This window comes from Cupressus sempervirens, chromosome 4 (assembly GCF_028749045.1).
Source record: "Cupressus sempervirens isolate cs-2001-9-10 chromosome 4, ASM2874904v1, whole genome shotgun sequence".
Taxonomy (NCBI): domain Eukaryota; kingdom Viridiplantae; phylum Streptophyta; class Pinopsida; order Cupressales; family Cupressaceae; genus Cupressus; species Cupressus sempervirens.
The window spans coordinates 750266493-750292325 of NC_143121.1; positions in this window are offsets into that span (position 1 = coordinate 750266493).

Consider the following 25833-nt stretch of genomic DNA (forward strand, 5'->3'; position numbering starts at 1 on the left):
TACACAAGCAGTATGGGGTAAGTATCCATAAGAAAACACATATGATATTCCATCTAACTAATCACCATAAATAACTAAAATCACTATAATAATTTCATGTATACATGAAGTATAAAGTAGCAAGTAGTCTCATCATAAAATCAACTGAATATGAAACAATTTTTGATAATGTAAAAAATAATGCTACTAATCATCAAGCATAAAATTGACCAAAAAGAATTTGGAAATAACAACAACATGTAAACTAGGGGCATGCACTACATAAGAGGTGAAGATGAGATCAACATTAAAGTGGTATAAAGGAAAGAAACAATTGGTGATCTCAATGGATGAAAGTATTCTCATTCCACAATGATTAAAGAAACAAATTCAGAATAGTAAACAAAAGGAGGTTGATTTGGTAGTTGAATAGCAAGAAATTTTTCTTTGAGAAAACCAATCCAAAGATCAAGGGAAAGCAAAAAGATTCACTAATGTTGTCAAAGGAGAATTCAGTTCTAGGATTTTTTAGCTTGCAACTTGTACAATTGACAAGAGTAAGGATCAAATCACTCCATATGAGTACCATGTCATAGATGTTGAGCTTTGTCATACCTCCCACAAAAAAATCATAGAAAAATTTGATGAGTCTACTCAAGCTTTAAAAGACAGGCTAAAGAATTTGCAATATAGATACCAAGAAGAAAAAAAGGGAAATGAATCCATAGTGTCATTTCATTAACAACTTGCCTTGTCTAATAAGAGAGGAAGGTCCATTATTTTTCCCTCTGACAAGTGTTATAGTTGAAGTATAATAGATGATATTGATAGGACCAATTTTACTCCTCAAGGTGTGAAGGTTTGGGTTGATAAAATTCAATTAGAATCCTTTAAACATGTAGACAGAATAATTGGTGTAAGTGCATAGTAGGAAATTAGGTGTACTCGAGTTAGGATGTAGTGCATGAGGAATCATGGGAAGAGGAGCATTTTTGCAAATATGAAATGATCTCAAATGTTCTAAATCTCATAAATTGATGTATGTTATCTCGACTCAAGAGATATATATTTTGCATGTTTTTGAGCCTTTATCCTCCTTAAGATTAATCAAAAAAATTAAACTCAAAATTAAATCGAACTAGTAAGACTACCTATAATAGATTGCAAGATACAAGTGAATTTGTAAGGAAAAGATGCTAGATGTAAAAATTCATGGAAGGATTACACCTATAATACTTTACCATAATATTGGGTGCTAGTCCAATACATGTTGTAACAATAGCCACTGAATTCCAAAATGTATATTAGTTGGGTAATGTGGAAACACAATTGGGAAACACCGAAACACTGATGAGTAGATAAAAAATTTCAACAAAAACCTTACCATTTGTAGGTCTTGGGATTAAATCTGTTACCATCAAATTATTTGGATCCTCAATACATAGTATTTTATAATAGGAGATATGTGACAAGTGTGCACAGATGGATCAAAAGGAATTTGTCTCCTCCCTACATCATTGAGTCCAAATCCAACAAGTCTTCAAAGTGACAAGAAACCATTTAATATAATTATGAAAATTGTTCCTAAGGAAAAGGTCAATCAATATACCAAGGATAGAAATTTAGAGAGAGTGGATAATCATGATGAAAAATTTTCAGCTTAGAGAAAAGTGTAAATAAAATATACTAAACATTCATACCTACAGCATCAAGATATTTTTTGAAACAATTAATAATTATAGTTTCTAAACTTGGATGACACATTTTTCACTCACAAAAGCCAATCTTTGTACAAAAAATAGAAAGATATGTTAAAATGTCTACTTCCATTTGGTTTGGCCTCATCACACCTTTTTTTCAAGAACATATATGTTCCCTTACCAAAAAACACATGGAGGGGAGCTCAATTTGAGAGTAATTGGTAGATAGTGATAACCAAAAATTTTAATGTTTGGGGATGAAAATAAATATAAATATTAATTAAATTAATTAAACAAAATGATGTGAAAACTTATGTCTCCACGTAAAGGTAGGAATGAACAAGTACAAATTGTGCACCCACATTATTATTACTTATTATAATTTCCCAAACTACCTTTTTTGTAGGACCTTTTAGCATATTTTAATTTTAATTTTTTTAAAATAATTTTACTTATTTAATTTTAAAAAATCTTCAAATGTACCACATGATCCAACTAAAATGATATAATTCATCCATATTCCACAAATAGTTTATAAAATTTGTCAAAATTATAAAGGATGGCACAATGATTGGACTATAAATATATGTTATCATTTGATTATGTCATCATAGAGAGAATTCATTCATGTAGTAGTAAAAGTAAATTTCATGCACAAAATAATATAATTATATTCATCTTCTAATTAAATATAGTGGGATTAGAGGATCCAAACCCAACAAATGAGTAACATCAATACTTTTCTTCTCTCTATCTGTGACAAGTGTTTGCATGCACATGGTTCTTGGAACATGTCACAACTCATTTATTTTTAATGAGCACTTTGGATGCCTTGTAAAATGGGTTCCTTTTCTAGATACACTCCCATGTCACCTAGTTTTGTGCTCCTAGCTCCACTAAAGACTCTCCTATCTCACATCGGCATTTGAAGTTGGAATTTTTTTTTTTTATGAAATGTAAACAATGACATTTTACATGAAAGCAAGCTCATCTTGGTGTCTTCATGCTATGATATGGTCTCCATGTGTTTCTAGAAGTGTGGGTCCTATGATTGATTTTTATTTTGGTTTGTACATTTCTTTTTATTTTGTGCTCCATTCTGTGTGCCTTCAAACAATGAGTTTGCAGAATATAGTTACATTTCAAGACAAAACATTCTTTTGGAAATCATTAGATGAATTTTGTGTCTGTGGTGAGATTTTTTGGCATGCCCAATACCATAACACCTAATCATATCCTTGCAAGTTGAAAGGACAATCTTTTTGGGTGCAAATTATTTTTGGCACAAATTTTGATATATGTTTTACGACCCCCAGATTCATTTTCTAGCACAGATGCCTTCTTTTTCCTCTGATGTCAGAGTTATTTTTCTAGCATGTTTGATTTTATTTGGCACATGCTTATTTTGGTTACCAAGTTTTTTTTGGCATTGACACTTTATTTTCTAGCTATTATTTTTGGTGACAATAGCATTTTTCAAGTATTTATTTTCCCCGATGACCATTGGACTATCAAATTTGGGGTTATTACTTGCTGACATCAATGTCATGTGACCATTGTATCATCAACATGTTTTCCCTCCTAGTTTTGTTTGAAACTACTTGTGGCTTTTTTCTTTTAAAAAATAAATAAAAAGTCAACATGGTATGATAAAAACCATAGATCTTCATGCTTTTTAGATCTATGTTTTTTCTTTTAGAGGGTTTTAGTTTTTAGAAGTTTTTTGTATTGGATCTTGAGTGTCACTATTTTTTAGTACATTTTGACCCCAAACAAACATCATTGTTGGTCTTAGAGCACTTAAAAACCCCAATTTCTATATAAAACTTGTCTTGTTAGGGCATTGTTGAAATCTAACGCAAAATTTTTTGGCTCAAGGAAATACGGCCCTAGGCATGATTTGGTAGAAATTAATTAGATATTTTCTAATCAACTCTAGTTTTTCTAAGTTAAACTATAGGCATCTAATAATTATTTATTTTATTAATTATTATGATGCAACCTAGGTTAGACCTTTTTAGGGTTTCAATCTCCTTTATAAGGATGATCTCTCATTGTAAATTTTTATTGAGAAAATTCACTTTTAAGTATAGCAATCTAATTTTTTGCTCATCAAGTATGCCTCATCTATGGATCTACAATTTTTGCCTACATAGCTTTTTCTTCTCTCTTCCTATGATAGGTGTTTGCATGTAGGCAATACTTGGGAGTTGTGTGGTTGATCTTTCATCAACTTCAACATGGTATCAGAGCTCCAGATCTTCATGCCCCTATTTTCTTCTTAAGAGATTTGGCATCATTTTTTAGATCTAATTTTTCTCTTTGAAAGGATTTCGATGTTTAGAAGTGATTTTTATTAGATCTGGGGGCCCTATTTTTTGGGCAATTCTAAACATAAATGGACATCATTGTTAAGCTTAGAGCACTCAAAAACCCCTATTTCTATATAAAATATGTCCAATTTGACCTAGTTACACAAATTGAGGCATGAGGTTGGACTTGAAGGTCTTCCAAAGCCTTTGAATACACCTAATTATTCATGTGTTTCTTCCTAAAAGAGGGGGACCTTGGTCAGTTTGTTGGAGAGGCTTTTTTTCTAATTGCCATGTCAAGGGTTATTTATGCCTCTATAAATACTTTAGTGGCCACCTATCCAATTTGTTCTCTATGTGCAAGTTTTAGGTAGAGAGACTTTTTTGATAGTGGTGATAGGATTGGCACATTCTTTTAAATGGCCTTGTGGTTCATATTGTTTGGCTTCCAATATTTGAGAATGCATGAAATTTGGCCCCTTCTTGCTAGGCCCTGTCTACGCAATGGCTATTCCTTTATTTAGGATGAGATTTTTGATAGTTGGTCTCTCCTTTCATCCAATCAACATCCATGATTGCCTTGGAGATTTTCAAGAATGTAGAGGTCAAGAGTAGGAGTGGACTTTGATTGATTAAGCTTGTAGTCATGGGCATCTCATGGATTTTTTGTGGGAACCCACCATTCTTTCTGCCTGCCTTGTGCTCTTATGAAAACACAAACCTCCACCTTGAGATACATTATTATCTCCCTACATTTCTTTGGAGAATGCACTAATAGTATGGTGCACTTCAATTTTTGAGGCACCAGTTTTGGTTCCTATGCATGCATGGTCACCATGTGTTTTATGAATTGAGTGCCAACTTTGTAGCTTGATTTTCTCTTGGCCTCCTCCACTTACATATTAGACAATTTTTTGAGGAGGACCAATACAGATTTCTTAGAATTGATGATTGATATGACATTTTTAGGATCAACCCATATGATTACCTTTTTTCTCCACATGTTTTGGTGGGATTTTTTTCTTTGATAAGTAAACAAGTCATTGGCTCATGGGCAAGCCCCACCCATTTTAACCAAGGCCATTTAGGCACCTTTCATGGGTTCTCCACTATCAAAATTCAACTTGTGTCATGTCTATGTTGTAGTTTGAAACCAATTGTAAGAGTTTTAGCATGTTCATTAGAGACCACACAACAATCCTTTATTGCTCCTAGTAGGTGCCAAGTGGCAGGCTTTACCCTGTCATGACTCTTGGTTTTTCTCGATCTTCCATGGTTTTGCTAGCATGGTTCAAAATGTGCTCCTTGGAGATTATTGATCTTCACTTGATAATGTAAATTTTTTTTTTTGGTATGAATTTTATTGGTGAGTGAATTATTTTATTGGGCCTAACCTCACAACCCCCGCATTGGCTAACTGAGGCCTTCTACTACATAGAAACCCATGACCACATGTACGGGCATCTCTCTTATTAATTGCAATGCTCGATTTGTGTTACTAATGGGTAAAAGATCACAATTCTCACCACCAGTGATATCTATTCATAGGATTAGCATCTTTATGTTTGGAGTTGCATTCTGTAGCAAGATTAAAGGCAAGTTTCATGCCTAGATTTATTTTTGGTATGTTTTTGTATGTGTAGGTCTGTTTTGCTAGGGACAACCCATTATATTGGGCATCAAATACATTTCTTACACCTTTGGCATGACTACCATTGATTTGGCACTCCTTGATTTATTCTTTCTTAGTAGAAATCTTCCTTTGCCATGCAAAACGAGCCGCAATCACTATGTTTTTGGGATATGTTGGGTATTTTTCTATTACCCACCCATGGTGAATTTTACTTTTCACTCAGTGGTATGATCTGATATGGTAGTTTATGAGAATTTTTGGGCCATCTTGAGTTTTATCACACCATCAGCACACAAAGTTGTGGGTTACAATCTCCTCACTTGCATCATTACTTAGTTTTGTTGCCCAGCTCCTATGCACTTAGAGTCCATACTGCCACATGGCATTATTTTTTAACTTCATGTATTTTACATGATTGAAGGCATCTTTAACTTCAACTTGAGATTTTCTAGGTGGGTATGACATTGGAGGCATAATTTTCTCGAAAATAATCACACTTCTTTACTATGTCATTCCACAAACACATTCTTTTTGGCAATTGGGATTTTTTCCAGCACCGACTCTTTTTCTAGCATTATGTTTTTGATAGTTGGATAATTTTTTCTAGTAGGGGTCACTTTCTGGTTTTTTTTTGTCTTGACAACTATTTTCCCATCAAATTTGGGCTCATCACTTGCTAATGTCAACACCATGTCAACATTGTATCACCATTCCTCTCACCTCCTTAGGCTCTCTTTGGACCTACCTTCACATTTTTTTCACATCTTGGGTATAAGGATTCTATTTTCCAAAAATGAGATATCGTTGGAAAGATGGTTCTAAGTCCATCTCATTGGTATAGTTAGTTTTCAGTTTTGATGGTTTTTTGATTGATTTTTCTACTATTAAAGTTAGGAGTTCCTTTTTGCACTCTTGGAGACATATCTTGAGCATCCAATATCTGATTTGGGAATTCTTTATATCATCAAAAAGGTCCTATGAAGATCTTTCACGTGATGCTAGTTACTTTCCCAAATCTTTCTCTAGGTACATTCTATTCATTCTTTTGCATTTTTCTATTATGGTGGATATCTTAGTTGTTTTAGGTCTAGGGATCAATTTCTTTACTTCAGATGATTCTCCATGACATGTACTATCTATTGTATTAATATTATGTCTCTTCTAGTCTATTTAGACATCATTTGTATGCATTACTACAAATGCATAGAGATAAAGTGTCATACTACATCTATATTTTTGTTTTAGTGTTTCTTCCTTGTTTTTCCTTTTGATTCAAGTAGTTTTATTTGAGGGTAGTCATGCATATTATTGTATTCTTAGGATTCACCATATCTTGTGCCTTATTGTAAATGCACTACTCATAATTAAAGTATCATGGGGGTGGATATTTTTCCTTTATTTGTCATCTTCCTTTGTCTAGTGAGTGTCCCTTTTGTGACATTAGCCTTATAATGTGTTTGAGATTGATCACCTTAGTACACAAATATGTACTCTTTTGTTCATGCTAATCATGTTTCCACGACATGAAATTTTTTCAGCCCACTTTTCCAGTTGTCTATCACCTCACCTTTCTTTGCATTAGGGGGTTTTTTCTTTTGTTTCTCATTCTTCCTTGATTCAATTGATCAAATATTTAGGCTTTTTCTTCATTCCATTTGTATCTTTGATTTTAGTTGGTTGCCTTTGTGTGCTTCCTAATTTAATGCAGATTATAGTGTTCTCTACCTAGTTAGGTTTTATTTTAGTGGAGGTTTTTATGATCGATAGTTATTTTTGATAGAGCTTTATAGCTTCTTCATGCTTTAGTGGTGTTCTTTATGGTCATCTTTTATTCCTATCTTCTAGGACATTTCATAGTTTAGAGGTATCTTTAGTCCTTCACTAGTTCCTTTTAGCATGTTCACCATTTTTTTGTAGTAGAGTTTTTTCCATGTGGTTTTTTCTATTTCCTCTCTTTTCAGATGTTTGGTTGTGCTTGGGTACCTTAGCAAGCCTTGTTTTCCAAGACCCAATTATACTTTTAGTAGTAGTTTCTAAATTTTTAGCTACTCCCTAAGTTTATATTAAGAGAGGGTGTTAGAGTAATTAGATATTTTAACATTAGTTTGCTTAAGCTAAACTTTAGACATCTAATAATTAATTCTTTTATTAATTATTATGATGCAACCTAGGTTAGACATTTTTAGGGTTTCAATATCCTTTATAAGAATAATCTCTCAATGTAAAATTTAATCAATAAAATTCACTTTTGATCATAGCAATCTATTTTTTTTTTACCAAGAATGTCTTATCTATGGATCTAGCAATTTTTGCCTCCGTAGCTTTTGCTTCTCTCTTTCTGTGATAGCTGTTTGCATGTAGTTTATTCTTGGGAGTTGTGGGTTGGTCTTTCATCAACTTCAACATGATTTTGGAGGTAATGATTATTTTAATTTTTGAAAAATAAATTTGTAGGCAGATTTTTTTTAATAAAATAAGCACTTTTTATTATAAAAGCACTTGCATGCATTTGTGGGGTACATTAATAAAGGGTAGACATAGGGTACTTGTGAGACATTTCTTTATGATGCAATGCCAAACTATGGCCTTTTTTTTGGCTACACCAACACTAGGTCCACCTCCTAAGAGGCTTTAGTTTTGTCCCTCCAAAAGAGAAATGTCACTCATTGGTTAACAACTCCCTTCCTATGAAGGCTTGTACTTATCTCAAGTCCAAATAATTTCCTCTATGTTTTCCTTGAAACCCTATGGAATTCCTTGTCCTTGCTACTAATTTGGATAGACCAAATGGTGATGTCAGCATATTCATGTGGGACTTTGGATAGGTCCCACCTAAATTTTTTGGGCTCACATTTTATTCTTTGGAGTGCATGTTTTTGGTACTCATTTTCTGCCTCACCTTGGAGGGTGCCTTGTCTTTCTCATCATGTTAGCTGAATTCATGCCTTAATTTTAGACTATTGGTACATCAATTTTCTCCATTCAGAGGCCTCTTTAAATTCACCACATGGCCCATCCTCAACCATGTGCCTTTTCCTACGCATTTTTTTTGAAACATTTTTCATTCAATTTCTTTGGTGATATAAGGAATTTATTAGCAATTAGTTTTTTTCCCAATTGTAGTTAATATGTGATTTTTTTTTTAAGATAAGAATTTCTCAAGAACACAAAAATTGTATTTTCTAGCTCCACCCTCATTTATTTTCTAGTGACTTTTCTAAGATGGTAGAAATTTTTAATTGCATCAATTTTTTTCAGGCATGCTTTCTTGAGACTATGATTTTTTTTGGCATCATGAGACACTTTTATGAGTATTTTTTCTTTGACAGCTATTTTACCATCATATTTGGGCATTGCATCAACACTCCTATCATCCCTTCTGGCTCTATTTTGACCTACCTTTGCATTTTTCTCATATCTATTGCATACAAACTTTTCTTTCTACAATGAGATATCATTGGAAAACTAGTTCCAAGCTTGTCTTAATAATATAGGTAATTTTCATTTTGAATATTTATTTTTCTTTCCTATCAAAGAAAAGAGTTCTTTTTTAGATTCTAGGAAATATATATTGAGCATCATATCTCCAATTTGAGAATTCCTTATATTGGTGGAAAGTTCTATCAAAGATCTTTCTGGTGATGCTAGTTGTTTTTCTAAGCTCTTCTCCAGGTACACTCTATCTATTTTGAAATAATTTTTAGCATTTTGAATGATATCTTGGCTGTTCTATATCTAGGTATCAATTTCATTGCTTTAGATGATTCATTATGGGTTGTACTATTGTATAAGGCTTATGTAGCTTTTGGTCTTTGTAGATATCCTTTGTATGCATTCTTGCAAATGCACTAAGATAAAGTATCATATTCCATTATTATTTTAATTTTATGTTTTTATCATTATATATTTTTTTATTTGAGTAGTGTCATCTTAGGACACTCATACAAATTCATGTATTCTTGGGATTTATCATTTCTTGTGCCTTATTGTACATGCACTACTCTAATTAAAGTGTCATGGGTAGGTGATGTTTTTCCTTTATTTTTCATCTTCCTTTTCTAGTGAGTATTTCATACATGACATTAGCCTCATGATGTGTTTGGAATTGATCACCTTAGTACACACATATGTATTCTTTAGTGCATCTTGATTGTAGTTCCTTTAAGTGCATTTTTTTGGCCCACTTTTTTCGATTTCCTTTCACCTCACCCTTATCTACATTAGGACAGTTCTTATATTATTTATAATACTTCCTTGGTTTGATGGAGTGAAATATGTATTCAATATTTATTCCTATGTACTAGGTGGATGCAATGGCTAGGTACCTATGAAATTTAGTGAGATAGATCATTTACCATATAGACACTCTTCTTTTTATTCCTACTTTGGATGTGGCCTTCCACATTCAATTTATTAAACTCTTTAGGGATTCATGTTTCATGCCATCTAAATCTTCAAGTTCATTTTTTTTCTTTATGTTCCTCCTAATTCAAGTAGTGTATTCTAAGACCATGCATGAAAATTGTAGTCTTCGCTACCTCAATAGGTTCTATTTTAGTGGAGGTTCTTCATATCAATAGTTACTTTTTGATATGGCTTTGTAGCTTCTACATACTTTAGTGGTATTCTTCATAATCATGTTTTGTTCTAGTGGTATTCATTCAATATTATTTTTTCCTATCTTCTTGGACATTCTCTAGCTCGAAAGCTTCTTTAGTGCTTCACTGGTTCTGTCAGCTTTCTTTCCATCTCTTTTTGGAATAGGGGTTTTCCAATGTGGTTTTGTCGATTTCTCCTCTTTATAGAGACTTGGTTGTCCATGGGTACCTCATCATGATTTATTACTAGGACCCAAATCTACTTTTTGTAGTAGTTTCTATATTTTTAGCTACTACCTAAGTTTATCTTAAGAGGGTTTTAGAGTAATAAGATATTTTCCAATTAAGTCTATTTTACATAAGCTAAACTTTAAAAATAAAATTAACCTTTTTACTAATAATTATAATTCAACTTAGGTTATACCTTTTCAAGTTTTGATCTCCTTTATCAGGATTGATCTCTCTTTGTAATCTAATTCATTCAATATAATTTGTAATTCTTTTTTGCTCATCAAGAATGTCTCCTCTATGGATCTTTGAATTCCAACCTTTATATTCTTTTCTTCTCTCTTTTTGTGATAGGTGTTTTCATTCAGGTGATTCTTGGGAGATGTGGGGTTGATGTTTCATCAGCTTCAACATAATATATCAAACAAATACAACTACAAAATAATGATCATGTTCCAAATTAATTTTTCTTCAATAAAACATAAGTCACCTAGAAGTAATAAAATTTATTATATATAATTTTGTTAACATTATTGATGATTGTAGAAAGTCTGAGATCCCTATGTTGGAAATATAGGAGTAACTGAGACGGGTGTGGGGGATGAATCAATTACCACTAAAATAAATCCCAAATCTCTTAGATGTCAACAATGAAATTTAAATTGAGAAAATTGATTGTTGCTGATACTCAATAAACACACAAAAAATATTGTAACTTGGTAAATGCAGAGTATGATTTACTTTTATCAGATCTTAAGATATTAACAATAATTAATCTTGCAAGCATAAGAGAGATAACATAAACACATGAGACACCAAGACTTAATGTGTTAACCTAATATGGGAAAAACCACCAATGTAATTAGTTACTATTTCTCACTCTTCTGAAGTGAGCCTTGTTAGGAGTCAACCCGGTTAAAGGTTACAAAACACACTGTTAGGTATGAGCTTGTTACAAGATTTAATCACCATATTAGGATTGGCCTTGCAAGAGGTCTTTAAACAATTCAATGGAACTATCAGCTTGTTAGATTATTTATAATTAGCTATTAAAACAACTCTATTAAGAGATTTTAGATCATTACTACAATGGTTAAAGAGTAACAATGAAATGACCTAATTGTGATGCAATTGAATTGCTGATTATAGATCTCTATTCTACTTCATACTTGATCCTTCCTGATCCAATAAAACTTTTCTAATCCACAAGAATATCTACTTATCCTTTAAGTTTTCTCTCACTCTTTCCTTCTTGATTCAATAACCACAATTACACACAAATCTCAACCTAACCTTTCATTTATACCATCCAAATTGTCAAGTCAGCTCAAATTAAAATTACAATAACCAATAATCATCACCATGGTTGGCTAGAAATAATACTTAAAATAATTAAGCTTCTTATACCAAAAAAGAAAAATCCTTCATTGGTTGACACTACTCAATAAACATTGGATCTGAGATGATTTCTTCTATTAACCAACAAAGGCTTGGTTAATATTATGACTTGCAAAAATCCTTTGGCAACCAAGTGAACTTGGTGAACGCTGACTCTATCCAACTTTCCTTTTTTAACCATGTGAACTTGGTTAACACTATTTCTTCCTTGAATTCTTTTCGACACCTGAGTGGGCTTGGTAGACATTGTCTTCACAGAGTAAACTTTAGAATGCTTAGTAGACAAGGAAAATTTTCCTTCTAACCTAGTAAGGTCAGTAAGCACTAATTGACAATTGATATGACATTTGTGTAACATCAAAGACAACACACAATTAGATAATTGTATCCAAAAATCTCCCTTTTCGGCATTGATGGCAACAAAAAATGTCATAGCACAATAAAATTTGAGAACAAGACTTTCTTTGATAGAAAGTTTCTTCTTTTTATATTTTTCACCAATACATTGTAATCTCCATCTGTGAAGGAATTGCATAACTTCTATGACAGTATACTTCTCCCTCAAAAATATATAAAAAAAATTCAAAAAGATATGATAGTAATCTTCTCCCTCTTTGAAAACACATGCCAAAGACAACACATACGAAATTAGTATCAATGTACCTTGAGTACTAATTCATATGCAATATTCTCTTGACTATGCTGCATCAATTGATTGATCTTCAAATTGGTTTATGTTGATCCATCACTAAAACTTTATTTAGTGAGCTTCAGATAGGGGAATGACCCCTAACTTACCTCTGAGATACAGGAATGCATCCTTAGGTAATGGCTTGGTGAATATATCTACAATTTGTTTTTTTGTATGAACATATTCCAATCTATTTGTGATATGAATATTAGGATTTAACTATGTGATTTTGAGTCAAACTCGATGACCCATATTTCATGAGTAGTGATTCAACATGAATCCATCTCTCATGAGAATAAATGGAACACTTAGCACTCATTGGATCTAGGTGATGCTCACAGGGGTGAAGCACCGGGACTTTCCGGGAGGTCACCCATCCAAGTACTACTCCAGCCTGAGCGCGCTTAACTACGGAGTTTCCTCCATAGTTAAACCCAAAGCTTGCAACCCCATTTGCAAAACCTTCACCAAGTGTTGTGCCTTATGAACCATTCATTAGAAAGCCCCTTAAGCTCATCAATTGATAAGTAGGAGATAATTTCCACAGCTAGTCAAATTGTGATATGAATATCAGGATTTAACTGTGTGATTTTGAGTCAAACTCGATGACCCATATTTCATGAGTAGTGATTCAACATGAATCCATCTCTCATGAGAATAAATGGAACACTTAGCACTCATTGGATCTAGGTGATGCTCACAGGGGTGAAGCACCGGGACTTCCCGGGAGGTCACCCATCCCAGTACTACTCCAGCCTGAGCGCGCTTAACTACGGAGTTTCCTCCATAGTTAAACCCAAAGCTTGCAACCCCATTTGCAAAACCTTCACCAAGTGTTGTGCCATTTATTCTCGTGAGAGATGGATTCATGTTGAATCACTACTCATGAAATATGGGTCATCGAGTTTGACTCAAAATCACATAGTTAAATCCTGATATTCATATCACAATTTGACTAGCTATGGAAATTATCTCCTACTTATCAATTGATGAGCTTAAGGGGCTTTCTAATGAATGGTTCATAAGGCACAACACTTGGTGAAGGTTTTGCAAATGGGGTTGCAAGCTTTGGGTTTAACTATGGAGGAAACTCTATAGTTAAGCGCGCTCAAGCTGGAGTAGTACTGGGATGGGTGAGCTCCCAGGAAGTCTTGGTGCTTCACCCCTGTGAGCATCACCTAGATCCAATGAGTGCTAAGTGTTCCATTTATTCTCGTGAGAGATGGATTCATGTTGAATTACTACTCGTGAAATATGGGTCATCGAGTTTGACTCAAAATCACACAGTTAAATCTTGATATTCATATCACAATTTGACTAGCTGTGGAAATTATCTCCTACTTATCATATTCCAATCTAATTTCTTTGTTTTGCACCAATTCTCTGACAAAATAATATTTTATAGCAATGTGCTTTATTTTGGAATGCATCACTAGGTTCTTTGATATATTAGTTGCGACAGTGTTATCACAAAACATGACAACTAGTTCTTTGATCTCAACCTTCATGTCTTCCAACAATTGTTTAAATAAAACAATGTTAGAACAATTTACTATTGCTACAACATATTCCGCTTCTTCTAGGGATTGGGATGTGTAGTTTTGTTTCTTTCTTGTCCAAGATACCAACCTTTTACCAAGAAATAATGCTCCACCACTTGTGCTTTTTCCATCATCAAGATGTCCTACCCAATAAGCATTAATGAATACCTTTAGGTCTAAGTTTCCTCCAATTTTGTATCATAAACCATAGTCTTCAATACCTTTTAGATATCTCAAGATTCTTTTGATTGCCATCATATGATTTACTCTGGGTTTAGCTAAGAATCTTGCCACTATCCCAACTACTAAAGCAATATTAGACCTTGTGTGAACTACATACTCTAATTTTTTAATCATTGATCTATATAAGGTTTCATCTACCTCTTTGGAATCATCATCTTTCATAAGCTTTAGTTTAGTTCACATAGGGGTACAAATTGATTTTGAATCTTCCATTCCAAACTTCTTTAGTATTTCCTTGATATACTTAGATTGAATAATGTAGACACCATTCTTGTACTATTGTAATCCAACAAAGAATTTTATCTCACCAATCATGGACATTTCAAACTCTTTGTTCATTTGTTCTAAAAATTATTTGCATAGATTATCATTCCCTATTAATAGAGTGTTAGCCACAAATATCTCTACCAATAGAATCTTGTTATCTAGTCCTTCCTTGATATACAAACTACTATTATCATTAGTTCTCTAAAAGCCAATATGTATAAGGTAGTTATGTAACCTTTCATACCATGCTGTAGGAGCTTGTTTCAGACCATATAGTGCTTTGTGTAATTCGCAGACCATGTCCCTTTTATATGGATCAAAAAAACCTTTTGGTTGTTCAATGTAGACTTCATCATCAAGAATACCATTGAGAAATGCAAATTTAACATCCATGGGATATACTTTCAATCCTCTATGAGTAGCATATGCAAGTAAGATCCTAACACCATCTAGTCTTGCAATAGGAGCAAAAGTATCACCATAATTAATTCCTTCTTCTTGATAATAGCCTTTACATACTAGTCTCACTTTGTTTCTTGATACTTATCCATCTTCATTTAGCTTATTTCTGAATAACCATTTTGTTCCAATCACATTTTTTATCTTTGGGTCTAGGTACAAGGGTCCAAGTTTTTTTCTTCTCTATTTGTTCTATTTCTTCATTCATAGCCTCAATCTAATTTTTTTTTCCAATGCATCTTTAACACTTCTAGGTTCAAAATCAGCAAGTAAACATGTACCTTTTAGCTTACTTCTTGTCATAGTACCTTTTGATTTATCTCCAATAATTTTATCAAGTGCATGATGCCTTCTAACATACTTGGCCAATATAGGATCTTCTCCTTTTGAATGAATTGCATTGTCTTCATTTTGAATTTCAACTATTGGCTTGGGTCATTCAGACTCAGTAGGAATTCGCTCGGGAGCTTCGAAATGTGACTTGGGTCCTTGTGACTCTATTTGAACTTCTTGCAACTCAATAGCTAAGGATGAATCGAGAGGTGAAGTCTCCTTATTGATAGATGTGTCTCGCAATGTATCAGGTTTGAAGTAAACAAATCTTCTGTAATCTTTTTGTTCCTTTTTGCTTTCTTCTTCAGTCTTTTCTGCAAACTCATCAATTCTCACATGTTCATTTTCTATGATTTAATGAGTAGACAAATTCAAACATCTATATGTCTTACTTCTACAAGAATATCCTAAGAATATACCTTCATCACCTTTCACACCAAACTTTCTTTTTCTAGACTCTTTCAAGATATAACATTTGCTGCCAAATACTTTTAGGTAAATTACTTTAGGTTTGTATCCATACCATAATTCATAGGGAGTTTTATGTGAGTCCTTCAACTAAACTCAGTTCAAAGTATGAACTGTAGTGCTAATGGCTTCCTTCTAGTATTTGATAGCAACATTCTTTAAAATCATTAGAGTCCTTACACAATCCATGATGGATCTGTTTCTTCTTTTAGCTATTCCATTTTTCTCAGAAGTACTAGGGGATGATACATGTCTTTTAATTCCTCTTTTAATGCAAAAGTTATTGAATTCATTGGAGATGAATTCACCACCTTTGTCAGATCTTAATCATTTCATTTTTTTCCCTATTTCCTTCTCTATTCTTGCTAGATACCATTTGAATTTCTTAAATGCTTTTGACTTTTTTCTAAGATACATAATAGTCATCATTCTAGAATATTCATCAACAAAAAGAATAAAGAATTTTTCTCCACTATAACTTTCTATTCCAATGGGTCCACATAGGTTAGTATGCACAATTCTCAAGACATCTTTAGATTGATAGATTTTTCTCTTAAAACTAGTCTTTCCCATTTTTCCAATTTGACAAATTTTGCATAATCCTACATCTGGTTTCTTCAAACTAGGAATACCTTTTACTTTTCTAAATTTTCTTATCTTGACCATATTATCAATGTTTACATGACACAGTCTTTTGTTCCATAACCAACTTTCTTCCATTTGATCAATAAAACATGAGCAATCACCAATATCAAGATAAAATAGGTTACCTTTTGTTTGTTTTCCTAATCCAATCAGATTCCCTTTATCATCCAATAGTCTTTCCTTGCCATGCATCAATTCTACTTTGAATCCAATGTTGATTAGTTGTTCCACACTTAACAAATTATGTTTTAGTCCTTCAACCCAATAGCCATTGTCACATACAAGTTCATTGGTTAATAAGATTTTGTTTTCCCCTTTTATGCAACAAAGTTCACTTTTTCCAAACCTTACACTAGCTCCATCATAGTGTTCAAAGTATTCAAATTTTGTTTTATCTCTAGTCATATGATCCGAACATCCACTGTCTATGATCCATGTGTCATTTTTACTAACATGAGAGATAAGTGCCATCTTATCTTGTTCTTCATCAGATTCATCTTTCACAATAATGTATAATATTTCATCTTCACTATTACCAGAATCTTTAGCCATAAAACAAGTCTTCTTACCTTTATCCTTGTATGATTTTTGATTTTTGAAATCCTTTTTTCCTTGGTACTTGTGACTATTAGTCTCATCCTTGCTTTCTCTGTTTGGGCTCCTAGCAGCAATATGATCAATCTCTTCACATGAAAAATAGATTAAAGGAACCTTACTTTTGTACTTTCCTCTTCATCAAGAATATTTCTTTACAGGTAAAGCTTCAACAACTTCAAGATCACTATCAGAACTTTCCTCTATCCCCTCTTCACTCTCTAACTAAATGTCCTTTATTTTCTTTCATTTCTCCTTGAGTGAAAATTTGGCCTCAAATGCAGATTCAATGTTTTTGGAAGCTAGAACATAATTGTCAAAGTTGTCTAGGTCAAAAGCTATCAATCTTCATACTAAGGTGTCCAAACTTATCTTGTGATTTGGCTCACACCTCTTTCCTTGAATAGCAGGTACTCTAATTGCATAGATAGGAAGCAATTTTCTGAGAACTTGTAATAGTTTCATCCTTGATTTCTCCTCGAGAAGCTTTGATTGCATTGACACTAGCTTTAATTATTTCCACATATTTGGCAACATTTTCATCTTCTCTCATTTTCATCTAATCAAGCTTTCCTCTAAGGCTTTCTACTTTGGCTCTCCTTACATTGTCATCACCATCATAGATGTCCTTTAGCTTGTTCCACATATTAAAAGCATTTTTGCAGTCTTTGATCTCATCAAATTCATCATAACTAACAGAAAATGCAATATCAATCATCATGATGTTATGGTTCTTTTTCTCAGCAATATCTCTAGTAGATAATGTACCAGTAGGGGTTGTGTATTCTTCATCAAGGTATTTTAAGCTTGAATCACTACTAGTTGCCAGATGAAGTCTCATGAGTTCTTGCAATGCTAAAAAGTTGTCTTTGTTTAGCTTTGGAATTTCTCTGTTGTAAGACATCCTAATCTTTAGCTTAGGTCCTTGAAACCTTTCCTACAAACACCAAATGCTCTGATACCAATTTTTGGATATATAGAAGGAGTAATTGAGTGGGGGGCAAGGGGGGTGGGGTTGTGAATTAGTCCTAGATCCTAAATCGTAGATCCCTTAGATGTCAACAATAAAATTTAAACTGAGAAAATTGATTACTATTGATACTTAGTAAACACATAGAAAATGTTGTAACTTGATAAATATAGAGTGTGATTTAATTTTATTAGATCCTAAGATATTAATAGTAATTAATCTTGCAAGCATAAGAAAGATAACATGAACACATGAGACACTAGGATTTAATGTGGAAACCCAATATGAGAAAAACCACCAATGTAACTAGTTATTATTTTTCACTCTTCTAAAGCGATCCCTATTAGGAGCCAACCTGATTAAAGGTTACAAAACACACTACTAGATGTGACTTTGTTAGAGGATTTAATCACCCTATTAGGAGTGGCCTTGTAAGAAGTCTTAAAACAATTCAATAGAACTGCCACCTTGTTAGAGGATTTACAACTAGCTACTAAACCAACTCTGTTAAGAGATTTTAGATCACTGCTACAACGGTTAGAGAGTAACAATGAAATGACCTAATTATGATGCAACTGAATTATTGATTACAAATCTCTATTATGCTTCATACTTGATCCTTCCTGATCGAATAACACTTTTTTTCTCCACAAGGATATTTTCTTATCCTTCAAGTTCACTCTCACTCTTTCCTTCTTGATTTAATCAACACACTTGCACACACACTGGAAATCTCAACTTGACCTTTCATTTATACCATGCAAATTGTCAAGTCAGCCCAAATTCAAATTACAATAACCAATAATCATGACCATAGTCAACTAGAAACAATACTTAAAATAATTAAGCTTATTTTGCCAAAATAACAAAATCCTTCATTGGCCGGCCCTACTCGATAAACACTAGTTTTGAGATGATTTCCTATGTTAACCAATAGAAGTTTTGTTAACACTATGAACTTGCAAAAATCCTTTAGTAACCGAGTGAACTCGGCGAACAATGACTATGTCCAACTTTCCTTCACTAACCATGTGAACTCAGTTAACATTATTTCCTATCTAAATTCTTTTCAATGCCCAAGTAATCTTGGTAGACACTATTTTCATAGAGTAAATTTCAAGAATGCTCTATAGATAAACCAATTGAGCTCGATAAGCACTGATTTACAACTGATATGACATTTGTGTAACATCAAAGACAACACACAATTAGACAATTGTATCCAACACCCTAAAGATAGTAGAAAAGAAAAAATAGATATTTTGAGATAAGATCATCTAGCAAAAGGGTGGAGAAAATTGAATTTTTATAGGGCTACTAAGGGTAATCCTAGGGTTGCTTGTTGTGGGGAAATTATTCATAATAAACAAAGTATAATATGGTGAAAGCAATTATATTTTCCCTTGGGTGTCAAACCAACCACATAGTGGAATCCATGTGTCTTCTTCATGCATTAAGTTGAATGGTCGAATGGAGATACAAGTGGTTATTGATTGAAGGAGATTATATGACCATCTATAGCTATATACAAAAACTGGTTAAAGTCTTTTGGGCAATACATAATATAATGTTAGAATACTCATCTATTGTTAATACTTTAGTAAAAGTGGTGATAATCCACATGTATAGGGAAGAAAATAACATGGCAGTCATTCTTCCCATCATAGTTGTTTCCAACTCAAAACCTATTATGTGGGATGAGTATTTAATAGGGTACATAAATATATAAGTAGTAATCAATCATGTCAATGTGTTTGCTAAATTTGAGGTTTTAAAAATCTTTTTGTTAATGAAAATTATGCATGGGACATGAAGAATAATGATGATTGTACTTATATCAACGTAATTCTTCGATATAAAAATTTTATTTCATTGTGAGCTTTTATTTTGGCATTTCTCTTATTATATAAATTAAGGTTTTGAGGATGTCTGAAGTTGAAAAAAATTGTAGAAGATTCACCATGGGCAGAGCTTTGAAAAGGAGGGAGTTGAGGAACTATGATTTGTGGAAAAAGGAGCTAGAAGTGTGGGACAAGTTTGATAAAGGTGGTATGTTTCCATATATGACTAGAATGATGGATGGCAAGCTAGAGACTATAGAGGCATTCATCAATGGCTAGGAGATGTGTATAATGACTTTTTTATGGAGTTGTCTCAAATTGGATATCGACATTATGGTTATGATAACTTGTCTCTAAGGAAATAGTATGAATTTCTACTGTGATAAAGAAATCATAGAGGAAGATATGAGTAGATTTCCCAAGATTGAGGATGCGCCCCTTGTTATGACCACACTGATTTACATCTCATTCAAAATAGTTTGACCCTATGAGAAAATAATGTGTTACCATCTCTATTATACATTGTATGTAGTAACATAGTTCATACCACAAAATGTGTTACATTAGCTTTGTGAAAATGAGAGATAACTGAGAAAAACTACAAACATCTTACTAGTCAATATATTTTGCAATCCATGACAAATTTGATATGCTTTGATAAATGGATTAAACTAATCATTGTTGGTTATTGCACAAGTCAATGATACTATTGGTTCAGCCTAAATATCAATTTATTTTGTTTAGTTTCTTTGCCTCAATTTCTTGTTGGAAGAGCTCTAGAGTGAAGTCAAAGATATACAGTTATACCCATAAGGAACATGAATATATAGGTCAATAAAATACTTCATATCAAAAAAGGTAAGAGATTGAAAATAAAAAATATGTAGAAAGACATTACCTCACTCAACCTGCATGGCTGCAATGGTGTCACCTTAGTGCTCTGGTCATCTCAAGCTTGGGCCTTTTCATGGAGACTTGAAATTTATTCTCCATACTAGAATTTACCATTTTTGAGTTATAAATTAAGAATTTATTAATTACTAAGTAAGTATATATTCATAATAAGCCTTATAAAATCATATATATTTCACGTTAGAGTTAAATAATAATAAAAATTTTAGAGGTAAATTTTAAAACTTTTGAAACTAATTTGAATTTCCAAATTCATGTCAAAATATTTTAAAATGAAAAAAAAATTATATATATATATATATATATATATATATATATATATATATATATATATATATATATATATATATTAATACTATAAATTAGAAAATGCATTGTAATTATTTATCATATAATTTTCTTCAAGTTCCAATAATTTAGATTATACTAAACTTACATATAGTTTGAAATGTCAATTCATAGGCTCTTATAATTTTGAAGGTGACATACATGATCCAAGAGTGTAAAATTAGTCATCTACAACATCAAATTCCAAGCCTGCAATATTAGCAAAATGACTATATAGACTATCAAATTCTAGGAATGCACTAGATCATCATTATCGATTTTTTTTGGTTGCTTTCCTTGCCTCAAATTCTTGTTCAAAGACATCCAAAGAGATCCAAAGTTAAGTCAAAAGATAGTACAAATTATACATTCTAGAGAAATGAATCTTAAATTAATTAATATATTTAACAAATGACCACATCAAATGCATTTTTTGGTGAATAGCTATCTCTTGAATATATGAGCCCATATAATCCTTCACACTTCCAAAGATCATGGATTTAAATAAGGGAAGAATGGTGCCACATTAGTTCTTTGTTAATCTTAGGCATGGGCTTTATCATAGATGCTTACAATTTGTTTTGTAAACTACCTATTTACTAGTTACTATGAAGAATTTATTACAAAGATGTCCTACCCATTCATGTGGATTAGTTTTTCAATGGAATCACTCTATGTGGAGCATTTGTAGGCTAATTTTAAGGTTAGTCTTCACCTCTCATTGTAAACAACAATAGCTCTCAAGTTTGAAATTTCACATTCTACGTCATTGGAATCATCACAATTATTTTCTCATCTCAAATTAATATTTGGTAAAATTTAGTGAATTTTGCATTCCACCACCTTTAAATATAGACTTCAATTGTATAGATGAGCATCATTAGCATTGGCACTGGCTAACCTACAAAGAAAATGCACCAAAGACCAAAAAAAAAAGGTCAAATATGATTCTTTCTCAAATTTACAAAAGTGTGGCAAAATTTTCCTTTAAAAATTATTGTTTTTTATCACAAAATATACATATCATGGAGATCAAATGGTAAAAGTTTCTAAAAATTAACACTAATCTTGCTAATTAGTAATGATTATTTTTAAACTTTGACATTTTATATATTTCAATTTTCAATTTCTTAAATTTATAGGAGAGTAACCTAATTTTGACTACTTTTAATTTGAAATAAAAAACATAATGTTGTCAAACTTTTGCATCTCAAAGAAGACTTAACATGTCTATAAAGACATTACTTTTCAAATAATAATGATGTTGACCCTTTGTATGTATTTATGTGGTTTAATTTCTACTTGGTTATTTAAGAGTTAAATTTGAATAAATTTACATCATTTCATTTGAGTATTTTATAATCTTATTGAAATGTCACATGATATCTTCTTTCATTCAAAATTCAAAGTTCTGTATATTTATGTCAATCTCAGATTGGTTTTGACAAATGAGTGTCTATATGCTTAAGTCATGTATAAGTTATGTACTTAGTTCATGTTGAACAAGTAATGTATGCCAAACATAACATGTCAGATAGTGCATGCCGAGTCACTCAAGTGTCAAGCAAAAGTATGTGCCAAGTGATTCAAGTATGGAGTAAATAGTACATGCTAGGTCACTCAAGTATTGCAAAACAATATGTGTTGATTGATTCAAGTATTGAGTAAGAAGTGCATGTCGAGCCATTCAAATGTCGAGTGATAACATTGATGTTGTAGTTGATGTTGAGCATTAGGGACTTCAGATGTCTTGTTGTACAATTTTAACATAGTTGTTTGTAGTGGTACAAACTACTATGTAAACTATTTTAACGCCAACTTAAGATTTATTTTGATCCTAGACGATAATGAGAAATCTTAGTTGATGATCAATATGTAGTAGATACATACAATAAGAAAAATGGAAGGATTAATTGGCAATATGGGTGAATTGCAATAATTGATTCTTACCTAAACCTATATCACAAAAATATTATTTTGGAGGAAATACCCTAATTTATGAAGAAATATGTGGAAGAGCAGATAGAGCAAGAAGAGAACCTTTGTGCAAACAAAAAGATAATTTCAATGTGACATAGGAATAGTTATCAAGAGAAAAGCATTGAAGAATCAGTTAGAATAGAATAGAGGAAAGAAGTGAAAGGAAAAAATAGATACATCTGATTAGAGGAGGGTAAAGAATATATTCAAAAGGTGATTTTTTATCTAGTAGCAAAGTCGTAACTACAGGATCATTGCTGAGACATTTTAATAGGTAAGTCAATTAAATAATTTAATATAGTAAGTCTTAATAGGCTATGTTGAAATCATCTAACAAGGTGCTTACTTCATTGTGATTTGAAGTCCTCTAATTAGGTACACTTCTAATAGGGTGTTCAAATCCTTTAACAAGGTGAGACCTAATAGTCTTTGTAAGCCTTCTATAGGGCAGTCCTTTCATAGGGTAGATCATATCTTAAGGTCAAACACTTATAAATTTCATTGGATACACTTTATAAATATATAATTAGAGATTTTTGGGTGTCATTCCCACCCTAGTTTTACCTTCTCATTGGAGGGTTTTTGGGTAATCATATCTTGTGTCATTTGTGTGAATGTAAACTTATTTACATATTTTAGATGTATATGTTTCATCTAGTATTTCAGTTTACTTATTGAATTATGAGATGGATGTGAAGTAAATAATTTTATGGTTAAAAGTTTGAAGCTTTGATTCACCACTCCCCTGTCTCAGAGTTTATTTTTCCTATTGTATTTCCAACAATTTGTATTAGAGCATAGTTCTCTAGAGGTGAAGCTTTGCAACTTTGAGGAAAGACTATTGAGAACAAGAAGATTGAAATATAGCTTAACCTACATCAACTAAATGAAGAAGGAAATTAGTTAAAGAGATCATTGAAAAGGAGAGAGATAGCCATTGAAGAGAATGACACACATTACTAAGAGATTAAAACTACTAAATTATTTAAAATTGGAATGCAACAGATTCAGATCTGATAAAAAAGGATGGAACCCTAACTAAAGAGATCAAAATCTCAAGAGAGAACAAGAAGTCCAATCAATATTGCTATGTGAAGTGACTAAGAAAAAGAAGAAAGCTAAAGAGGAAAAATTCATGATTGAAGATGAAAAAAGGATATTAACCAATAGACTAGACAAGAAAACATCCTAGGTAAATAGGATTGCTCACATGTAATTGGAAACATTGAATCAAATGATGATTGTAAATCATGAATTGAATAGAAAAGATATTGAGATCACAACATTGAAGTTACAAAATGAACAACTAAGAAATTATCTAAAAAGATAAAAGGAGCTTGTTGAAAGCTCAATAGACCTAGTAAAGCTATCAAGTATTTTGAGCAACTCATGAGATCTTCTAGATCCAATAGTGATACTACTAGATTAGGTTACACTAGTACTAAAGAAGGAGAATCATCCAAAATTTGAGAAGAAAGAAGTAACAAAGATAAGAGCTCAAAACCTAATTGTCATACTTGTGGTAAGATAGCTCATATTATCAATGTTCATAGGAGCAAGACTGTAAAACAAAATTCTAAGTAGAAGTTCATGGGTGACTGCCACAAATACAATAAACAAGGACATCGAGCACATGAATGTAGAAAAAGGACCGTAATTACACAAAGATTTCAAGGATACTACTATAATTATTAGAAGTATGGACATAGAGAATATGAATGTAGATCCAAGCATAAATGGTCATCAAACAAGTAGACAAAGGTGAAGCACAATAGCAACTCTTATAATTGGGATTATAATACTAGGTATAGTTGTCACTATTGTTAGGAGTACGAACATGTTGCTGAAAATTGCATAAGAACACATTTTAGAAGTGACTACAAAATATGGTTAAACTACATATTTTATATTTTTGAAGATTGGTCACATGAGCTAGAATTGTACAACAAGATCAAAGGCACCTAGTAGTGAATTCAACAAAGGAAAAGGAAAGCCAAATATCGGAGATGTTAAAGTTAGATGAACAAAAAGAGAAGATCATAGTGCAGCAAATATAGATGAGGTCACTTCATCCAATGGATCAATTGATCACATCATCTCCAACTAAGAAATCAAGATTAATGTTGGGACTAATAGTTTAAAAAAGGAGAGCATATTATACATTAGTTCTAAGGATTTAGTTCTAAAAATGTTATATATGCATGAAGAAAGATGCAAAGTGTTAATTATAACCTAGAAGAAATCTTTAGGATGTGATAATTTTCATGTTAGTGTGCTAAGCATGATGAGTTTCACTTTAGTTACTGAGTGAAATATTATTTGATGTCAAGCTATCAAAAGTGATAGTGTTGGTTGAGCTCTTAGTTGTTACCGAGCATGAGGAAAATCACATGGAAGTCGAGTGAGTTGGAATTTCTATTAAGGTTGATCTTATAGTTGTGTAAGCATTTATCATTCAATGTGATTTTTTAAGGACTATATAATCAATTTCTACTCATTTGACATCATTCATATTTGAAGAAGAACACAAAGAGCTAAAGGAAAATTGAAGAGATCACTCAAAGCATTTTCAAATATGATATAACAGTTTCTCAACACCATCTCAGTAGATTAACAAAGGTATTTACCATGTGTTGAGCTATGTAGTTTAAATTATTTTGCAAACCCTAGGTTTTCATAATGGTATCTAGTTCTTTAGCTACTAAGGTTAAAGA